This window comes from Sceloporus undulatus, chromosome 2, assembly GCF_019175285.1.
Source record: "Sceloporus undulatus isolate JIND9_A2432 ecotype Alabama chromosome 2, SceUnd_v1.1, whole genome shotgun sequence".
NCBI lineage: Eukaryota > Metazoa > Chordata > Lepidosauria > Squamata > Phrynosomatidae > Sceloporus > Sceloporus undulatus.
The window spans coordinates 1,944,099-1,950,543 of NC_056523.1; the positions used below are offsets into that span (position 1 = coordinate 1,944,099).

The 6,445-nt window shown below is 45.0% G+C and overlaps 1 protein-coding gene across 4 annotated transcripts in view; it reads right to left on the minus strand.

The window, feature by feature from the left end:
* LOC121923041 (zinc finger protein 726-like) overlaps positions 1 to 6,445 on the minus strand; it is an 11,422-nt gene that overhangs the window by 4,543 nt on the left and 434 nt on the right. For 2 of the 4 annotated variants that reach the window (XM_042453152.1, XM_042453148.1), the window contains exon 2: positions 366 to 462. The exons of 1 other annotated variant lie outside the window; for it this stretch is intronic. The gene's annotated coding sequence lies outside the window, so the exon portion shown is untranslated. Of the gene's footprint in view, positions 1 to 365; positions 463 to 3,597; positions 4,157 to 6,445 lie in introns of those variants that run through there. One more of the 4 variants, XM_042453149.1, reaches the window with a different exon arrangement.

Here is a 6,445-nt window from a genome sequence, read left to right on the forward strand (position 1 = left end):
TTGGTTATGGAATAAGCCTCTGAAATATGCAAGAGGCCATGTTAAGTAAAGCCATGTGAAATGCCCAAATGTGCTGTCGTGTGTTTTGGAATGAGGAGGGGGTGGTTTGGCCAGAAAGGGAAGTACATTTCTGCCATCTGTCTAGGAATAGTGCCAAAATGTCCTCCATTTTGAGCATGCCTAAGAAACATGCATTTATATTAACATATTTTAAAAATAATCAAATTTTTTGTGTCCTCCATTTATGAAAAATATGCCCTACATTTGAAAATGTTGCCCTACATTTGTCCTACATTTGTTCCGGTTTGGAGGTCCAGACTTATGGCAACCCTACTCTCAGGGCCTATAACATGGGGCCAACCTACCTGGGTTTGTGCAGTGATGGGTGGTGTTCACATGCAACACTTCCACGCTGTGGAGCTGCTGTCATGGCATCCGCTCTGAAGGCCTGCACTGCAGCCCCTAAAGGCAAAAACAGGGTGCCAGGTTCAATTCACATGGCCAGGCACTTCCTCTAACATTACAGGCCACAACTGGGGCCTTCGCAGGAAATGCGTTGGCACCAGCAGGTAAGGAGGCACAGGGCCATACAGTCTACTGGCTGTCTGGAAAACTCTGCCGCAAACAACCAGTAAATATGGCTGTGCTAAGGGCCTTTTGGGCTGGGGTTGGGCCAGGCCACCAGAATGACCGGATTGATGTCTGGTCTGGACAATTCCGGCCCAGAGCTTTTAGCCTGCATCATCTGAAAAGGATGATGGCAGGCTGCAGAGAACACAGGTTTTGTGGCTTGTACATGCAGCCCCTCAGCTATGGTGCCATGCTGTTGTGTCTGAGGGGCTGCATGTACAAGCCAAAAGACCTGTGTTCTCCCAGGCCTGTCATCATCCTTTTCAGATGATGTAGGCCAAAAGTCCTGGGCCCAAATTTCCCAGACCAGATACATTAGTATTGCAATAGCAATAGCATGTACATTTCTATACCACTTATCAGTGAACTTAGCACTCTCTAAGTGGTTTAGTCTGTAAATTAATAGCCCCCAACAATCTGGGTACTCATTTTATCAGCCTATGAAAAGATGGAAGGCAAGCAGATGTGTGCGAGGGAGCTCCTTGTGCTGTCTCCAGACAGAGGGGGGTTCAGAAAGCTATTTAGCTAATATCACTGCTTCATAGCTTACTGTGACAACTTTCTGGGAAGAGAGTTAAATTGAGGCTCGAAGGAGGTGAAAGATAACCAAGACAACTTTGATGTTATCTAAGGATATCAACCGCAGAGCAGCCAGCCCCTCCTGTGATGGCCTTTCCCAAATGGGAGAGCAAAGCCACGCTACAGAAGATTCAAAACCAACAGGAACTTCACAGACAAAAATAACTTATGAGGTGTGAAGGCATTCAATTACTCCAAAATTTATATTCTATCTTCAAATGACATTGATTAAAAAAAAGAAAAAGGGGGATTTCCCTTCTGAAGATAAGAAAAAGACACTGACTTAGGAGGTAAAGCACTGCTTACTTTTAAATTTTGATATTGCTGCCGAATTAACTCCAGAACGGAAATTTTGCTTGAGACAGAACCTGAAGTCAATTAAGAAGTGGGAGCTGTGTTGTGAACCCAAATTGTAAATCCGGATTAAAACAGGAAAGAGATGCAGAGCTCCACTGTAGATTAATTCCAGATGGAGAGAAGTATAAATCACTAAATGGAAAAGGCATAAGGCAAAGAGCATGACAGGATACCTTAAGAAATGACACACAGTTGGACATGGTAATAAGAAAGAAAAGCTATTTTGAATCAAGTAAGCTGAACTTTTGTTTGGTGTGGGAAGCGTGTGCAGCGGCTCAAAGAAACTCCGGCAAAGCACTCATTGGGCTGCATTTTATGCACCCCCTTTTTCTTTTCTTTCCTTCTCTTCTGAAAGGCAGATAGAGAACATGGTACAACAGAGGGTTTGCTTAGCTGAGATCAAGCTGATTCTGTATCAGGATCAGAGACAAACTTGGATAAAGCCAGGGAAAGCTGCTGGTGAAAACACAGCAGCGCAGTTTGAATTCTACAAACATCAGCTGGCAACCTTTTTGACAGCAAACATAGGAAAATAGGGGAAAGCAGAAGGAAGACCACTTCAATACCTGAGATATTGGGTTATCAGTAATGGAGACAGTGAAAGACATTGAACTAAGAGAGCAGACACAATAAGTGGAAAATACTAAACTGAAATATTATAAAATGTGGTAAAACCTTCCTGTGTGTCAAACATTTGGAAATTAGGACTTTCTTTCAACTACACTGGTGCCTCGGGATACGAAATACCCAGGTTACGAAATTTTCGGGTTACGAAAGGAATTGCGGAACGAATTAATTTCGTAACCCGAGGTAGCAGTGTATTCGGAATCCGTCTGGAAATTATCCCTTTAACATCTGCCTTTTTTTTCCTTTTTTCTTTCTGCTGATAAAGCTGAGTGAGAGGAAATTTAGAACTGTGACTTTTGAATTTGATTTAAGGGACTAAATGAATTAAAATGTTAAAGAGACTAGAAATTTAGTCAACAGAGGAATCTACCCATTGTTACTTAAGAAATCAACTGTGAACAAAGGTGGATTTGAGTTTAAAAGTTGATTTCATAGAATCATAGAATCGTAGAGTTGGAAGAGACTGCAAGGGCCATACAGTCCAGCCCCATTCTGCCATGCAGGAAATCACAATCAAAGCATCCCCGACAGATGGCCATCCAGCCTCTGCTTGAAGACCTCCATCTTTTCGTAGGCTGATAAAATGAGTACCCAGATTGTTGGGGGCTTTAATGATTTCATGAAGTGTAGCTGAAGTGGTGGAACAATTGTGAATATTATGAATTTCTTTAATTCACATTTAAGTCATTATAATCCACATTTAAATAATTATAAATCAATTAAGATAATTGAATCTATTGAACCTATCGAAAGCAAGGAATTTACTAATTGTTACAATAGTAATTGTTTTTGGTGTAGAGTCAATGATATCTGAAAATTGTTGAGGGCCTTTCATATATATATATATATATATAGGGATTATTGATATAAATTATTTGTTTGTATTGTCATGATACAATCCTCCCTCCGTTCTCACGGTCTTCAGACTTGCGTCCCTCGTTTATGCGTGAGAGACGAACCGAGGGGGAATGAATGGGGCGCGTCCCATGCCTATATTCAAGCCAATGGGGCTTGAATATAAGCAAAAAGCTGTTTTCGCGAGGGAGTCTGGAATGGATCCCCTGCAAAAAAGGAGGGGCAACTGTATATTGTATAGGAACATAAAATTCTTAAGGTAAAACTCAGTGAACTGAGAGGTGCTGCCTAACCAGTTGCAACTTTAAGACTTAAAGATAATTCTTTTCTTCTCCTGTTATTGCCATTATTAATATTATCATCTGATTGATTTTTGTCTGTATTTGTTAAATGGCCAACGCACCTACCCCAGAATGTTTTCTGTATTGTGAGATACCGCGTTGTAGCTGCCACAGAGGAACCATGAAGAGCAGCCTATGGGCTGGGACTTCAACCAAGGTAAAAACAATTTGTTTCTTCTTAAATTAGGACTGAATTTGCATGTTTTACTTCTGCACCCCCAAAATGTTCCTGATGGAAAAACATGGAGACGTCTTGAGAATCCATAGTTCTCTGCCTACAAAGAGGCCTGTGGCCTCTAGTGGAATGGAGACATATTGGGTTGCAAAATAGGGGTCCCTGTTGAGATACAAATGGACTTTAAATTTCCTGGACTTTGAAAGTCTCCCTCTTCCGCATGGCCAGGAAGAGGAGGCCCCAGCCTGCAAAAGATATCCTCCCCATCATAACATCTTTACTATGGGCTGAAATAACATGGAGGCATCTGACTAACTTCGCCAGTTGTTTTTCCTTTCTCATGTTTGGTTTGTAACATCTTGCCTGATGAAGAAGCCCATGAAGCTTCAAAAGCTTGCAACACGTATACTGTATTGTGCATTTTGGTTGGCCAAGAAAGGTATCACTGATGGATTTTTTTTGCATTTGTTACATGGCCAACACAGCTACCCCTGAATGTTTCTTGTTGCTCTTTCGTTCATGATATGCTGCTTTGAATCACAACATTTACAAGTGTTCTAATTCTAAATAATTTTGGTGGCCTCCCCTCCTTTCTGCCTAGATAGATTCTGTTAAAAGTCGCAAACAGCCAAAATAAAGCTGCTTCGAGTCACAGTGGAGGTATGGTGTTTGAATGATGCATGCGTCCTAAGAGTCCAGAAGTCGCACCAAAGCCACGCTCCAGCCCTAAGGACTGGAGTGCAGCTTTGGTGTGGCTTCTGGACTCTTAGGACGCATGCATCATTCAAACACCATACCTCCACTGTGACTCGAAGCAGCTTATTTTGGCTGTCTGTAACAGGCCTTGGTATTCCCAGCGGAAACTCTCAACAGCAGACAGAAGTTACTTTTCCACTGATTCCCAGGTCATCCCTCCATTTCTGCACAGTCACAAAATTAGTTTAAGAGTGTCTTGGGCCAACTCCCAGTCTACCTTCTGGGTGCTTGTGAGGATAAAAACAGAGAGGGGGCAGGAGATCCGCTGGGTCTCCTAGAACCACTCCCCATAATTGTCTTGAGCATTTCATTTTTCTGTTTTGCCAACTGGCTTTCCCCATGCAAAATTCATCTTCACAACATTAGATTCAAATTCACCAGACTACTGTCTGTGGTCACAGAAAGGAATTTTCAATCCTATCCCTCTTTTTCTTGCCCAGCATCAAGGGCTCTGCTCTCCTACGTATCTGACAAAAGCCTGCATTTTCTGGGAAGGAGTTCAGAGACCCAGCTACCTATGGCTACTGCTCATGGTGGCTCTCTATGGCTCCCTAGCTGCGGTCAGAGACAACGAGATCTCCCAGGAGGATGAGCAGCGTGGTGTGTTTGGTGTGTCTGCTGTCACTCTGGAGATCAAGAAGCCTCTTCTCTCCGCTTCCTAAGGCAGCCCACAGGTTGGAGGGGAAGCCCATATAATAGCTATCTATCTATCTGTCTGGAAGCCAGCATGGTGTGTGTTGGGCTATGACTCTAGAGACTGGGTTCAAATCCTGGCTCAGCCACGTAGACCCACTAGGTGATCTTGGGACAAGTCGCACTCTCTCAGCCTCAGAGGATGGCAATGGCAACCCCCCCTTTTGAAGAAACTGGCCAAGAAAACCCCATATAGGATCACCGTAGTGCCGCCAGAAGTCAAAAACAACTTGAAGGCACACAACAACAACAACAACAACATATCTATCTGTCTGTTCATCCTTTCATTTCCTCAATCTTCTGGCTCCAGACTTGAAGATGGAGCAGGAGCAAACAAAGGGAAGCCTGGTCAGTTTTAATTCCCTCCTTTTCAAATCCCCCTCTTGCAGCATCCCTTCTCCTTCAGCACAAAAAGAAAAAAGCTGGTTTCCCTCCACTAGGCCATACTGCCTCCTTCCCCATCGCATGTCTCTCCTCTGCAGCCCCATCATTGACCCCATGGGGACTAGATGCCCAGAGCAAAGGGAGGCAGCAGGAGCAGGACAGTTTTGGACGGAGGAGGCAGAGAAGCTTTACAGACATTGAGGAGGGCTTTCCTTTCCCATGCATGAATCTGGACCACCATCATCCCACACACACTGACCCCCAGGAAGAGCTCTCCCCCCAAAAAGCATAACTTGAGGTGTCTCTTCCCCCTTCCCCACATCAGCCCAAGCATCCCTCCCACCTTTTCTCTCCTGCCTGCTCTTTCTTCTTCTGGTCCAGGGAGCTCCAAGGAAACTCTTCCCAATAGCCATGTTTATCCTTCTGGAGGTTGGGAAAGGGCTGTGTGTTTCAACATTGCATGCGTCTCTAGGGATCTGCTCTGGCAGGACTGTGTTGAGGACCCTGCCTGGTTCCCTTCCACTGCGATCCCCCCACCTGCAAGTGGACCCCAAGGGGCAAAGCTTGCAAGTCTGGATCCATGTAGATCCATGGGGGAGGGAGGAAAAGGAGACCCTGGGATGATAATGATGGGGGGGGGGAGAGGGGTGCATTTAGAAAGGAGGAGGAAGACTTTGCTAGTTGGAGGAGCCCTGTTTAAATATTTGAAGGGAGCAAGCTTGTTTTCTGCTGCTCCAGAGAACAGGACCTGGAACAATGGATGCAAGCTCCAGGAATAAAGATTCCACCTCAACATCAGGAGGACCCCCAATGCCCCCCTTCCCCTCCTGCCTGCTCCCCCCACTAGGCCCCCTGACTTCTCTCCATGCTCTGAAGGCTGAAAGGCAGAACCCCCCCTCCTCCCTCTCCCTCCTTGTTCCTTGTTGGCCCCTTTCCCTTCTCCCTCCCTCCCTCCCTCCCTCCTTCTCTCGGGTGCAGCCAAGAAAAACCAGCCTCAGAGGCTGGGAAATGCGTTCAGCCCTTATGCTCAAGACTAGCGACCCCCCCC